Source organism: Triticum urartu, chromosome 6A, assembly GCF_056163025.1.
Source record: "Triticum urartu cultivar PI428250 chromosome 6A, HENAU_Tu73, whole genome shotgun sequence".
Taxonomy (NCBI): Eukaryota; Viridiplantae; Streptophyta; class Magnoliopsida; order Poales; family Poaceae; genus Triticum; species Triticum urartu.
The window spans coordinates 581,936,865-581,950,197 of NC_141878.1; the positions used below are offsets into that span (position 1 = coordinate 581,936,865).

The 13,333-nt window shown below is 41.7% G+C and overlaps 1 long non-coding RNA gene across 5 annotated transcripts; it reads right to left on the bottom strand.

The window, feature by feature from the left end:
* Positions 1–817: 817 nt before the first annotated feature.
* Positions 818–8,118, bottom strand: LOC147966636 (uncharacterized). 5 transcript variants are annotated; one of them, XR_015609008.1, is made up of 5 exons: positions 7,667–8,118; positions 6,074–7,526; positions 5,452–5,849; positions 5,246–5,307; positions 818–5,141 (listed from the first exon to the last, which is right to left on the bottom strand). It is a non-coding gene; the product is annotated as an uncharacterized LOC147966636 (long non-coding RNA). The 5 variants fall into 5 exon arrangements; XR_015609009.1 differs by having other exon boundaries at positions 818–4,995; positions 5,091–5,141; positions 5,452–7,526; XR_015609007.1 differs by having other exon boundaries at positions 818–5,014; positions 5,091–5,141; positions 5,452–7,526.
* Between the last annotated feature and the right edge of the window lie 5,215 nt (positions 8,119–13,333).

The window sequence follows — 13,333 nt, forward strand, 5'->3', positions numbered from 1 at the left end:
CCAGAGAGACTCCGACCATGCTGCCGGTGGACGATGAACGGAAAAGGTATGAAGTTCTCTGAAACTAGCAAGAAAACTAGCGGGGTCCGTGTTGTTGCCCGTGGTTGTTTAAGGTGCCGCTTAAATAGTGTTCTAGTTTTACTGCTTAATGCCTTTTAATTAGTTGCTGGTGGGATGTCGGTGGTGATCCTTGTCGCGATAGCAGTATTACCATCTAAGAGAGCTTGCAAACGAGATCATTGTCCAGAAGACCATATAGGAAATAAAACACTCTTTTGGTTTTCCATGTAGCTGTTCCGTTGGTGCACTTGTTAAGCAGTCCATGGTCTCCAACTTAACTGTGTAGTAACCGCTGAAAGTTACAGCATATTCATCCTGGGATATCAAGTGTGTCGAGTCCGGCATCGCTCACTGTTGTGTGCGGGCCATACAGGTGAATTCTGATAGGTCGTCCATTAAGTTCATATCATCTGGAAAATAATCAAACACGCCGTATGGGCTTAATATTTGCTCGGGTGACCAGAGATATCTAGGGAGGCCCCAGAAAGATACGGCAATTCTGTTGTTTGTTGTTACTCTCATCAGGTGCATGTTTGTGTCATTGGTTCCCAAGTGGCATGGTCTTCTGCTGGTGGGCAAAGCATATACGCTAGGTAGGCTTCCCCGTGATTTGGGAAGGAAATGACAACTCTGCCTTCACTTTCCGTGTGAATGATTGGTTGGACCTGAGGCTCAAATCTATGTTGTATGGCGTCAAGAATGGCTGACACGGCCTGGGTGCCTAATGGACTGAGAGGTTCCAAGGTGAAAGCATGAAAGGACAGTGAGAAAGCCGCATCTTCTTGTAGATAATTGAATATCTACCATAAACACATCTCTGAATGTCTGCCTAGCAGGGTTCATGGTAAATCTGTAGCAGAGGGCTGTATTGTAGTTTTTGAATCAGAGAAACACATGCAAGTTGTACGCTTGACTGATCAAATACTCCCTAGTTGACATGAAGGTGTATCTTTAAAAAAAAAAGTAGCGTAGATAGACGTTGTGGATCAACAACTAAGATTACAAAGATAGCTTCATTTGGCTAATCAATTGTACAACAGAACTGCCTGTATTGAATGCAACTGCAAGTAACCAAGGATACGGCATCAATAATCGAAGGACACGTAGGGGCTATGGTATCTTTTTAGGTAGGAACGAACCATAGGCCTTTTGATGGAACATAGAGCAACATGACAATTTAGCCCAAAAGGTAGCACGTTGGTTTTTAGTGGTAAAAAGGGGAAAATAAGAGATTTGACACGATGGTTAAAACAGGACCATTGATGCATCTTTTAGAGATGGATTTGGTTGCAAAATTGGCTCCCGCATCCATGCTTCCAGAACAAACAACAAATAAGGTATGCTAATAGTGGTACATAATGAATGCCTTGGCTATAATCTGACGAGTACTTGCCCAATATCCTTCGCAGATCATTGTGTCTAGATCACTTACCCATCATTAATCAGTAATCAGAAAAGAACCTGGAGACTGGAGAAGATGAATATGGCTAATTTGTTCTTAAATAAAAGTTTCAGAAGAATTAATATCAACTTTTTTTTAATCTTAAACAGTAGAACCCCTGAATCACCAATCCATTCTGAACTGCAAACGCAACGTGTCACTGACAGATGGGTCCAAAAAATCCTTGACTGGCCCACCCAGCAGTAAGTGACCATGCACGCCAACCTAACCTTTGAAACCCTCATTCACACAACACCACCAACATCACCGCCGCCACCAAACGAAGGGGAAAGCATGCCTATTCCCCAACAATATCACTAACATCTACCAATATAGATCTAAAAAGACATCTATGCACATGGGTCAAGAGTGGAATCGATGGGTACATACCATGATGGTTAGCGGGGAGGCGTACATTGCTGAGCCGAATATGACGTGGAGGATGTCGTAGAACACACTCAGATCATGCAGTTGAGAGCGTCGCTATGTACGGGTCCAACTTGAACTCCTCCACGTCGTTGTTCTTGTTAATCCGGCCGAACGTCCTCCTCCTCTGGGTGTGTTCTATATCATCCTCCGCGTCATATTCGGCTCGGCAATGTACGCCTCCCCGCTCAGCATCATGGCACGTACCTACCGATCCCGCTCTTGATCCACATGCATAAATGTCTTTCTAGATCTATATTTGTAGATGTTAGTGATATTGTCGGGGAATAGGCGTGTGTTCCCTTCACTTGATGGCATCGGTGATGTTGTTGGTGTTGTGTGGATGAGTGTTTCATAGGTTAAGTTGTCATGCAAAGTCATTTACTGTTGGGTCAGTCAAGGATTTTTTTTGGATTGGTGATTCAAGAGTTATACTGTTTAAGATTTAAAAAGCCGATATTAATTCTTTCTAGAACTTCTATTTAAGAACAAATCAGCCATATTCATCTTCTTCAATCTCCAGTTTCTTTTCTGATTACTGATTAATGATGGGTTGCCATCATGCATCTTTCGAATCTGTTGCATGATCTAGACACGGTGATCTGTGAAGGATCTTAGAGTTTACTCAGGGCAAGTGACTCGTCGGGTTATAGCTGAGGCATTCATTATGTACCACTATTAGTATACCTTAGTTGCTGTTTGTTCTGGAAGCATGGATGCCGGAGCCAGTTTGGAACCAAATCCATCTCTAAAAGATGCATCAATGGTCCTGTTTTAACCATCGTGTCAAATCTCTTCTTTCCCCCTTTTTACCAGTAAAAACCAACGTGCTACCTTTTGGGCTAAACTGTCATGGTATTCGTGTGGCACATCCCAAAAACATATTGCTCTATATTCCGTCAAAAGGCCTATTGTTCATTCCTACCTAAGAGGATACCGTAGCCACTACGTGTCCTATGATTATCGATGTGGTATCCTTGGTGTGGATCAACAACAAAGATTACAAAGATAGCTTCACTTGGCTTTGGCAGTCTGGTCCGACCATGTCGCTAGTGGCTGCTGGCTGCTGCTTTTGGCCTAGTTCAGGAGGCCTCGTCATCGGAAGAGGAAATAAAAATTATCTCCTTCATCCCGCTCTTGCTATGGTCTACGGTGGCCGGCCCTTTCTTCAGGCTGCAGGTTCTCTGAATGTAGGCTTCAATGTCACTGATGATATTTCCTTTGCTTTCTAGGCACTCATGGTTTTTTAAATGCTCTATCTCGTCCAACCATGAAAGTTTTTCTTCTTCAGGTTCACATTTACATTCAGATATAGGCAGCACGCCCAAAAGGAATGAAAATGCATCACAAAGGAGAATCTAAGAAATTTATTCTTCTTTAAATGCTAGGCACGGTACGCCTAGAAAAAGGTTAACAAACTTCAAAACTGGAGTAAGAGCATCTACAACCACGTACCTCTAATTCGGCCTCTCAAACGTCCGCGGACGCGCCAGGTCAATTACTGGGCGTGTCCATTTTGAACTCCTATTTATCCATCCGCACAACCACAATTCTTATTTTCTTCCTCATATGTCCGGTCACTTGCACATGATTGGTGAAGATGAAGAGAGAGACAGAAAAGATGAATAAAGAAAGAGAAAATATGGTCCGGGGGTCGGGCCACGTCCTACGTGGCAGATTGACCGGGCGCGCCCGGGCGTGTCCGGGAGCCCTCATATCCTCCCCATATTGAAGATGGATATGAGGGTTCGCGGACAGCCCGGACATATAGAGAAGATATGAAGAGTTCGGTTGGGTCAACTTTTTGCTACTCTTTACTTCTCTCTCCTGTCCGGTTAGTGATTCCCGTGCCTGCCCGATCAATTTGAGGAGTCCGGCTGTAGATGCTCTAACGGAAGAAAAATAATAATTTTGGTCCACACAACAACTGAGAATCTAAGAAATTTATTCTTCTATAAATGCTAGGCACGGTACTTTATGCCTGTTCTGTGCGAGGAACATCGAGGACGGTGGCCATCTCTTTACACGGTGCAAGGCGGTGAAGGAGGTGTGGCGAGTTTATGGGAAAAGAAGATGTCAGAATGGAGCTGGAGAATTATGACTCTGTGGGGGCTGTCATGGACCACTGTGGTCATTGTGGATGGAGGATAGGGTGCAGATTTTATATCTCTAGTGGGAGTGGTGGAATGAGAGAAACCGAGTGAGGAAAAACGAAGGAAGAACCCGGCCGGAGGAGATAGTGCACCGAACTATGCTCGCCACCACGGAATACTGGGATATTGTGGGTAAGCATAAACAGAACACCCCGAAAGAGAAGACGAAATGGCGGGCGCCAGAAGTGGACGTACTGAAGTTTAACATTGACGGTGCACATATGTCGGGAAGCTCTCAGTCCGCATGGGGAGTGATTGCCCGTGATCATACTGGGGATGCAGTTGCCTGCATGGCGGGCAAGTGCGAGCATATCTACGATGCTTTTGCAGCAGAGCTACAAGCGGCGGCTGGCGTGATGGAGCTGGCAAACCATCTAGGGACGATCCGAATTTGCCTTGAGACCGATTCACAGCTGCTGCAGGCGGCGCTCATGCAGAAGGAGCCAAGCTTCTTGGCGTATGCTTCTGTCCTGGATGACCTGAAGGTCCAAATGAGACTATGGTTTTCAAAATGCAATGTTGTGGCATGTAGGAGGGAGGCCAATGGTGCAGCACATGAGCTCGCTAAGCCAGGCTATGAATGTAATGTGAATGAACCCACTATATGGGATGTTAGTGTTCCGCCGTCTGTGGCTGGACTTTTTGTAGGCGATATGCCTAACTTGGTTGCGTAATAAAGCGTTTGCTTTGACACTCAAAAGAAAAAGAGAAGGAAGATCTAACATGTAAGATATATCTTATTGCATCCAGTAGACCGGACCATTACCTTATACATAGGGTCCTTCTTGATGCAAAATCCATGTACCATCAGCGTCCGTGTGTATGCTGTCGACCACACCCTCAAGGCTTTCCCAACTATAATTGCACCTTGATACCATCCTTCTTGGCCTGGATTATGCCCTTGCTCTATAGCACCTGGTACCATGGCTCCATCCTGACATTGTTCAAGCGTTTGCAGGGCATTGAAAGAAATTGTTCCATAAGTTGGTTTCATAAGATATGGTACATACATGTGTCTCCAGCATCTCCAAGTGCATGATGACACGGTCTGCCGTCATCCACTGATCAAGAAGAGAGTATTTAGACTGAAACATTAGCTCGAGATATAGAAGAAGGGATCAGGTGTATGATGTCTTCTCTAAATCATTGGATGAGTACATCATACCTGAACTTCTTGGTGTAGTTGGTGCCCTTGTGTCCCCAAAAATCCTGATGGGTGAAGGTCTCCTGCACAAAAAACACAGGAAAAACATTTCAGCAAACACCTTGCACGCAACATGATGCTGGTACAACCAAAACATGCAAGGAAGAAGCAAAACATGGGTGTGTGCTACATTAAGCAGAATCTTGGATGGATGCATTGTCTTGTACCTGGCGATGCTACTCTTGATGATAGCGCCACGTGCAGCGCCGTCCGGCCGCTCAGCCCACCTGATCTCCTTTTGCAGCTGCCTCGGTATATTTCAGAAAAGAAGGAAATCAGCAGGCAGACTACCTGGCTGTAGAAAATGCAGGGTGTGCTTCCTCCCTTCTCTACTTGCCATGTATTGAACTCTTTAGCAGCAAACACAAGCAGCCATTGATCAGTGGTTTAAGTTCGCATAAAAATTGCTGGCATAAGAACTTCGATGCATTGCAATGACAACATCACCAACAAACTTAGATAGCCAATAGCTTAACCGGACAACGTCACGGGTGCTCTTCTGTATCAGAGTTTCAACATAAAATGGCTTAAGCAACATCAAATTCTGAACCAGGAACTGGGACATCTGCTTCAAAATAACAAACTTCTTGCTAATTAAAATCAAAGCAGGTAATGAGTAGATTGAATGTCTTCCACATTGGGGTGCACAACATAATATGTCATTGTAAAGGAGAGAGAACATTCTATGAATGCATTAACTTCATATAAGTTTTCATCTTTTTACTACAATTGGGTTCTATAATTAATCCACGAGTCGATCCTTAAGTAAAAGGTGAATATATGTGTCACCTGTAAAGGATAAATTCCAGCACATCAATGTGCAAATACATCATGTTATACGGCAGCTTGATGGAGATGTTTCTAATCATCCTAGTTTAGGAATTGCAAAATATGAGATCAATTCAAATGTCTAAAGTACCAAAAATAGTTGGTTGTAGAGAAAGCAAGGAGGAAGTTGAACTCTACCTATGGCTCGACCTCGACGATGGTATGAATGCTCTTGATGGAGAAAGGATTGGTAATGGACCCGATTCTGAGTCATGAAAAATATTGAAAAAAGGTGCATAAACCTTTGTCTTTGGCCAAAATAAAAGTTGGCGCACATCCGTGTTCAGATCCAAAAAAATAGTGTGTATAAATTCTAAATTGTAAATTAGAAGCAGACATTGTTCTGCTTTTGTGCCGGCTTGCGTGCCGTGTGATCGTTTGGGACTATTCGCCTGGTTGTAGGCCATGCTTGTGTTTTATCCTTTTACCTTCTGGGTCGCTTTGTTACCGCGTACTCTGCCTAGTAACTTTATTTATAAAGTTGAGTGAATTCCTTTCCTCTAAAAATAAGAAATGGACAGTTAGCTTCACGGGAAGCTAATGAAAAGACTATCACTAGAAGTCAAAAGCATATTATCATAACGGGTACACTAATTCAAGAAAACATACATACTGATCAATGGTGCATGCAGATGCTAGTCAAACGGTTCCACCTTCAGTAGTTTATAAACTTTCCGTACTGATCGAACTTGTCCTGAGAGAAATGTCTAACAGCTCCCGGGTGCCCCTACACCCTCATGAACAGTAAATTCATAAAAAATTGAAAGAAAATAAAAAAACTGAAACTTTCAGGGATCAAAGACTATCAAAGGTTTGATGTTCCTGCAAAGTTTCAGCAACAAATAACCTACGTGGAGCCCTCTCCAAAAAAAAAATCACTGCTCAAAAATGTACATAAACTTTGAACAATGATTTTGTTTTTTTTATTTGAGTGCTCTTCAAATGTTTTTTTTAGCTAAAACTTTGCAAGATTATCAAAAGTTTCATGATGTTCGATGTTCCAAAGTTTCAGATTTTTTTTTGTTTTGTTTTGAATTTGTTTTGTATTTACTGTTCATAGAGGGTGTAGGGGCACCCGGGTGCTAAAAATCTGAGATCATCCTCTTGAGCTGAGGATAAGAAACAACAAACTGATCAAAGTTGTCCCGAATCAGCAAGCCTTGGAATTTTGTCTTTAAAGAAACTAAGAAAACAAAAAAAGGACAACAAACACACAGAATAATTAGTGTTTACTTAATAAAAACAGTTTTGCTAAAGCACATCTAGATGTGCCCTAATAAAAACAAAATAAAGGGAATGAAAAGAAAAGCCCTCACCACATGAGACAGCAGGTCGACAGAGACCACATGTATGTTCCTTGACGAATCTCTGGACACTTGAAAGAACAACCGCATCTGAAGCGAACGCATCTAATCTAACAAAAAAACAGAGGAAAGGAAAGGCAATTAGTCAAGACCCTAATCAGAAGGGAACAAAACATGCCAAAAAGCTGCTCTTCTCTGAATTTCACATAGACTGAAAAGATTTGAGTGACCGTTCTCCTCTTGGCAGCACCTCTTGTCGTCACGGCCTGAGGATGCCGCGTTGCTTGCTGCTGTTCCGTGCACATCCTAACGACGACCTGGAGCCGGCACCGGTGGTGGATGCAACGCATCAAGGCGCTCACGGCGCCGCCATAGAGGACGACCTGGAGACGGCGCCGGTGGTGAATGCATCTCCCGGCCTCCCGCGTTGCCTGATCATCACGACCTCTGTCGCGTGGCCTTAGCACCACCCTGGTACTCGATCTTGTAGCGGCATATACCCTCCCCTCTCCTGCTCCTTTGGCGTTGCCGCCATGGCCACACCTCGTCCTGAAGAGGGAAAGGTGGGGGCCGGCGGCGGCAGCATAGCTGGAAGAGACCAGCGGCAGACGGGAAAGAAGGCGAGGAGGACGCCGCCTCAATCGGGGAGAGGAGACGTGGGGGAAAAGGAGAGCTGCAACGTGGAAGCCGGCCAGAGTTTTCCAGATAACGCGACGCGAGATGCACACGGATCAGCTACAAATATCTCGCGTTAAACGGTGAAAACGTAATCATAGAAGCAGTTATGATTGTTCTAAAAAAAGCAGTTATGATTGATTTTTGCTATCCATATCAAATTTGAACGTGTTTGTTATTCACTATTGGTTATTCATGGAACTCTTTACCAAGCGGGAGAGACGCCCGCGGCAAGAGGGTAGAATTTGCGCCGACCGAAACTCGTAATGAACTGCACGCCAGTATCGGGTATCGGCGGACTCCGGTATATTGCTTAATTGAGATCTAGATAAAAGTCGTATGTATGGCTTGGAGGGAGATCTTTTCTATCTTTCAAGGTCCAGCCTATAATATAGGATCAAAAGGCCAAAAAAAAGTGATTTTGGCCCTTATAAAAAAAGATTCTTAACCTCTTTCATGCTCACGTCACATCGAGGTACTGCAGACAAAAGAACTGTAAAATTTGATTCAATTTTTCATAATCGATTAGCTAACACGCACGGAGGGGATGAGATGGCTGCGGCGTGGTCACTGTAGGTAAGACGAGCGATGCGCGCGAGATGCAAGCAAGTGTGCAAGTGGCGGCGGCCTCAGCGGCCATGGCGGCGCGAAAGAATGAAGAGGTCATCACGAATGGTGCCCGAGAGTTTCCCTTCCGACAGCCGAGATTTACGATCAAATTGGGAATTGTTTTTTTAGTGAGAGATACCGGATTAGATAAGTTCAAATGAAAAAGACTAAACTACCTTTTAAATAAAGGGCTAGGTATGAGTGGTGCTCCTGCCTCTGCTTAGGGAGTATCAGGGTTAACAACGCATTTGTTGTTTGGCTCCATGCCTCTGACGTACCTAGACGCCGACCGCGTCAGTGCCGGCTGCATGCAAGAGTCATGGGCATCTTGTCATTGTCGTTGCCGGAGGACTAAGGGCTTGTCCAAGGGCAATCCGTAAATTTCCTCCCGCATCCGTTCGCAGATAGAGAGATTATTCTACAGACATGGATGCGGGAAGACGTCATTTAACGCTAGCCGCATACATTTCAATCAGCATTTAAACTAAGCAGACGAAATTCATGCAAACCGGTTGATATTCATATAAGTTCGGATAGGACATAGCATAAATTATTCATACATAGCATGCAAATTAAGTCTAGCACAATAATGTCTTAAATTTGACTAGATTACGGATGTTGAACAAGTTTTTGATCAATGGATTATGTCGTTTCGCACAAACTTCCCCTTCAGCTTCATCCAACAGTGTGTGCATGTAAATGGTCGTTCCTCTGCCTTGTGGTACACCACAGCAGCGTGTGCGGGCTACATATAATGTGTAGACCAACATTGCGTGAATGAATCAATCAACAAGTTGAGCAAGAGAAAGAAAAACTTACGACCTCGTCTTTTGCCGCGTGCAATGGCCACCTTTGCCTCGAGCTGACGAACCACGTCATAAAACTTGGTGACGCTAGTCTAGATATCAACATATCACTTCCTTGTTACAGAAAATCTGGTGGGGAAGTAAAAAAGGAGAGCGAAAAACTGGTTGGGTATCTTGGGATACAATGGTGATGCCGAAGAACAAGGGGGGATTATGTTTCAGGGATATGGAGATTTTCGAATTCGCTTTGCTTGCACGCCACGTGTGAAGGATTTTACAAGACCCAACTTCTCTCCGCGAAGGACCTATCTTTTACTATTTATGTCAATTTTATTTTTATGTTGAGTCAACTTCTTATTCCAACCTCATTATTCTTCACTTCGCAAACATTGTATTTGGGGAAAAGTCCAGACACATATATCTAGTTGAATATATATGATGATGAGTTATTAATGTTGACATTTATCCATAAGATAAGTAAGTTGAGTGGAGAAACACTAAATCCCCATCTTCCCTTGTCTCTGATGAAAACAGTCGGTTCTTCAAATATGCTCTGGAGTGGCAGCAACCACTAGTAGACTATATGATAGTTATGCAAAGTTTGCTAAACAAAAACTCTTACATAAACTCTTCTGAAAAATATCATGAATTATAATTGTTTGATGACTGAGAACAAAATTTGTTGGATTTCAAAAGAGTTTATTGTCTACACTTAACATGTGAATAGATTGTTACTTGATTATGAGAAGTTTTATTAGAAAGAGTATAATGATGTTAGAAAAAGTGATTAGAATTATCATTGATCAAACGTATGCACTATTCTAGCATTCACACTTCATATCTTATTTTTTTATCATTTACATATTCGAGGACCAGTAGAAATTAAGCTTGATGATGTTGATACGTCTCCAACGTATCTATAATTTATAAAGTATTCATGCTATATTTACATCAATTATATATGATTTTGATGCATTTATATATATTTTTATGGACTAGTTTATTACTTTAGTGCCTAGTACCATTTTTTTTATTTTGTATGTTTTTGGTTCTACAGAAAATCCATATATAGAAGGGTCCAAATACGATAAAAATTTACGACAATTTTTATAAAAAGTAAGAAATCCTAGAAGTTTAGGGGGACAAGCCCGGGGGTACAACCTACCCCACTGGTGACGTCTTCCAGGGCGCCGTTTACGTAAAAAAAACGTACAGACCCTCACTGGAATGTCGCTTACATGCATGTCAGTGGTCAGTGTAGGATCCATCCAGGTGTGCACATACGTGTTGGTCACCTCTTCGAACCGTCTCGCGCATGGATGGATCATGCATGTATATACGGACACACTCTGTTGCACTGCTCTTTTATTTATTATATTATATTTGTTTCATCAGTTTTCTGATCAGTTTTGTTCTAAAAACCGGTGCTTGAATCTTCTTAGGATTTTAAAAATATAAGAACCTATTCAAAATAATATATATATTTACGAAAGATTTATCATTTAATAAAAGATGTTTTGTGTGTTTAGAAAAATTTCAGTGTGTATTTAATAGAATCTCACTAGGTATTATAAAAACGACCATTGTACATTAAGAAAATGTTCACCATACATTACAAAAGTTCGCCAGGCATTATGTAAATTTTTCATCATATATTAAAGAAATATGTTCAACATATATTACAATAGTGTTCAATTTATATTTGAAATATGTTCAATGTATATTACAAAAAGTTCATTATATTAAAAAAAAGTTCAATGTATGTAGAGAAAATTTCATCGTGCATTAAAAATAGTTCACTATACGTAGAACAAATGTTCAGCATACATTTAGAAAATGTCCGTATATATTTCAAAACATGTTCACCATATAACGAAGCATATATTAACTAATCTTCATTAAGTATGTTAAAATGCTGGAAGAAAAACCACGAGAAAATCAACCCAGTGAAAAAAAGAAGAAAAACAAAAAGAAATGAGGAAAAACTATAAATAAAGCAAAACCATAAACAAAAAAAATCATAACAGAAATAAAATGAAAAGAAACCTGGGCAACGAACGTACCCCAACACGCGCGAGTACAATGCAAAATGAAAAAAAAACTGGGCAACGAACGAATCAAGCACGTGCGAGTGAAAGATAGACCTGGCCGACCCTAGTAGCTGGCCCTGTGTGTGTCGCCTCCACCATTTGACGCTAGCGGGAAGTAAATAGGATACACCACAAAATCACTAAGAGTTTTCTCCTTCTCAGATTATGACACGTTGTGTGTTGTATGTGTGCCACTTGTTGCAACCTAAGAGTTTTTCCTTTTTTATACATCCTTTTAATCAAAACATTTTATCTCTTAAATCGTGCGTCCAAATATTAAATTGTTTTCACCTTTGAATTCCTTGTGTTGAGAACTTCAAACCATGTTGATACGTTTTTACGAACTTTTTTCACGAAAAAACCGGACGAAAAACTTTGACTCTCACGAAAGGAAAAAAATGCGTTTTTTTTCGCTTCGGAGAGGCACGGCTGTGCCTCTCGCGAAAGCAAATTCGTTCATCTCGCAAAAGCAAACTGTGCCGCTTGCAGAAGGAAAAAACTAAGGAAAATGCAATCTTTACGCAAAAAAATTCTTTTTGAATTATTTTTTGTCCAAAAGCTAAGAATGACCGGCGGAAAATAAAAAAAGCCAAAAAAGAAAAAGAAAGCCATCTAAAAAGCTAAAAACGGGTGTGGAAAAATAATAAAATAAAAATCCAGAGGGATCGCCCAAAGCACAACACGTGGCGACAGCCGAGAGAGCGCCAAGTGGCACGCTCTCAGTCGACCCCAAGTGACCCTTCGTAGGCTCCCGAACGAGCGCTCCTCAATTAGTTGCTCGTGATTCTGCCCGCTCACCGTCCCTCCATTTTACAAGAAAATCCCTTTATTTTCTGTAAATTAACCCGCAGTACATGTTTTAGTCGTAGCCGAACTGTTTTTTGTATTTTCTTAGAAAACCCCCTCATGTTTCAGGTAATCAACTCGCCATCGATATTTAAGTCAGCCGAATATTTTTTTCATGTTAACATAAAACCCCCTGACTTTTTGGTTAATCAACCCATAATTTGTCTAAAACAAAATTATCCATATCTTTAAAACCGTAACTCCGATTTAAACATGTTATATATGAAATTTGATAAGAAAAATGTGCAGAATCTAAATGTAATGTTATTTTTAGCTGTTAAATATTTATAAAATATTATTTTTGGTGCAAACTTAATCTATAGTGCATGGTGCGTTTTTCTTTCATACCAGCGGTGATCTGAATCACAAAAAAACACTCACTGAAACCAGATCAAGAGGAAAGAAAACATCGATAGCCACGCATGCACACCTGAAATCCTCACGGGAAAAACAACACATTTATCATCTTATTCCGAGCGAGCGTGTGTGTGTGTGTGTGTGTGTGTGTGGGAGAGAGAGAGAGATCCCATAGGACTGATCACATTCAAACGGGTATTCGTTGTGTGAGCACAGAGGCCAGCGTCAGTAACACAAATGTGATGCCATGTGAAATGAAGGAAGTGGACCTATTAGGATCTTGAGTCATGGTTATTGGGTTAAGAGCGTGTATTATTTTCTCCCTCGTTGCAACAGACATGCTCTTTTGCTAGTTTTTTTAGTCTAAACACACTTTATTTATTGCTCAATAATGTTTAAAGGGATACAAACAAGGCCTGGAGGGTTTAGCAGCCACACATGGCGCCCATAGTCCAAACCGAAAGCATGTTTAGCGAGGCTGTGTGCCTCAATATTTGTAGCCCTCCCCTCAAGGATGAAGGTACAGTGGGCAAA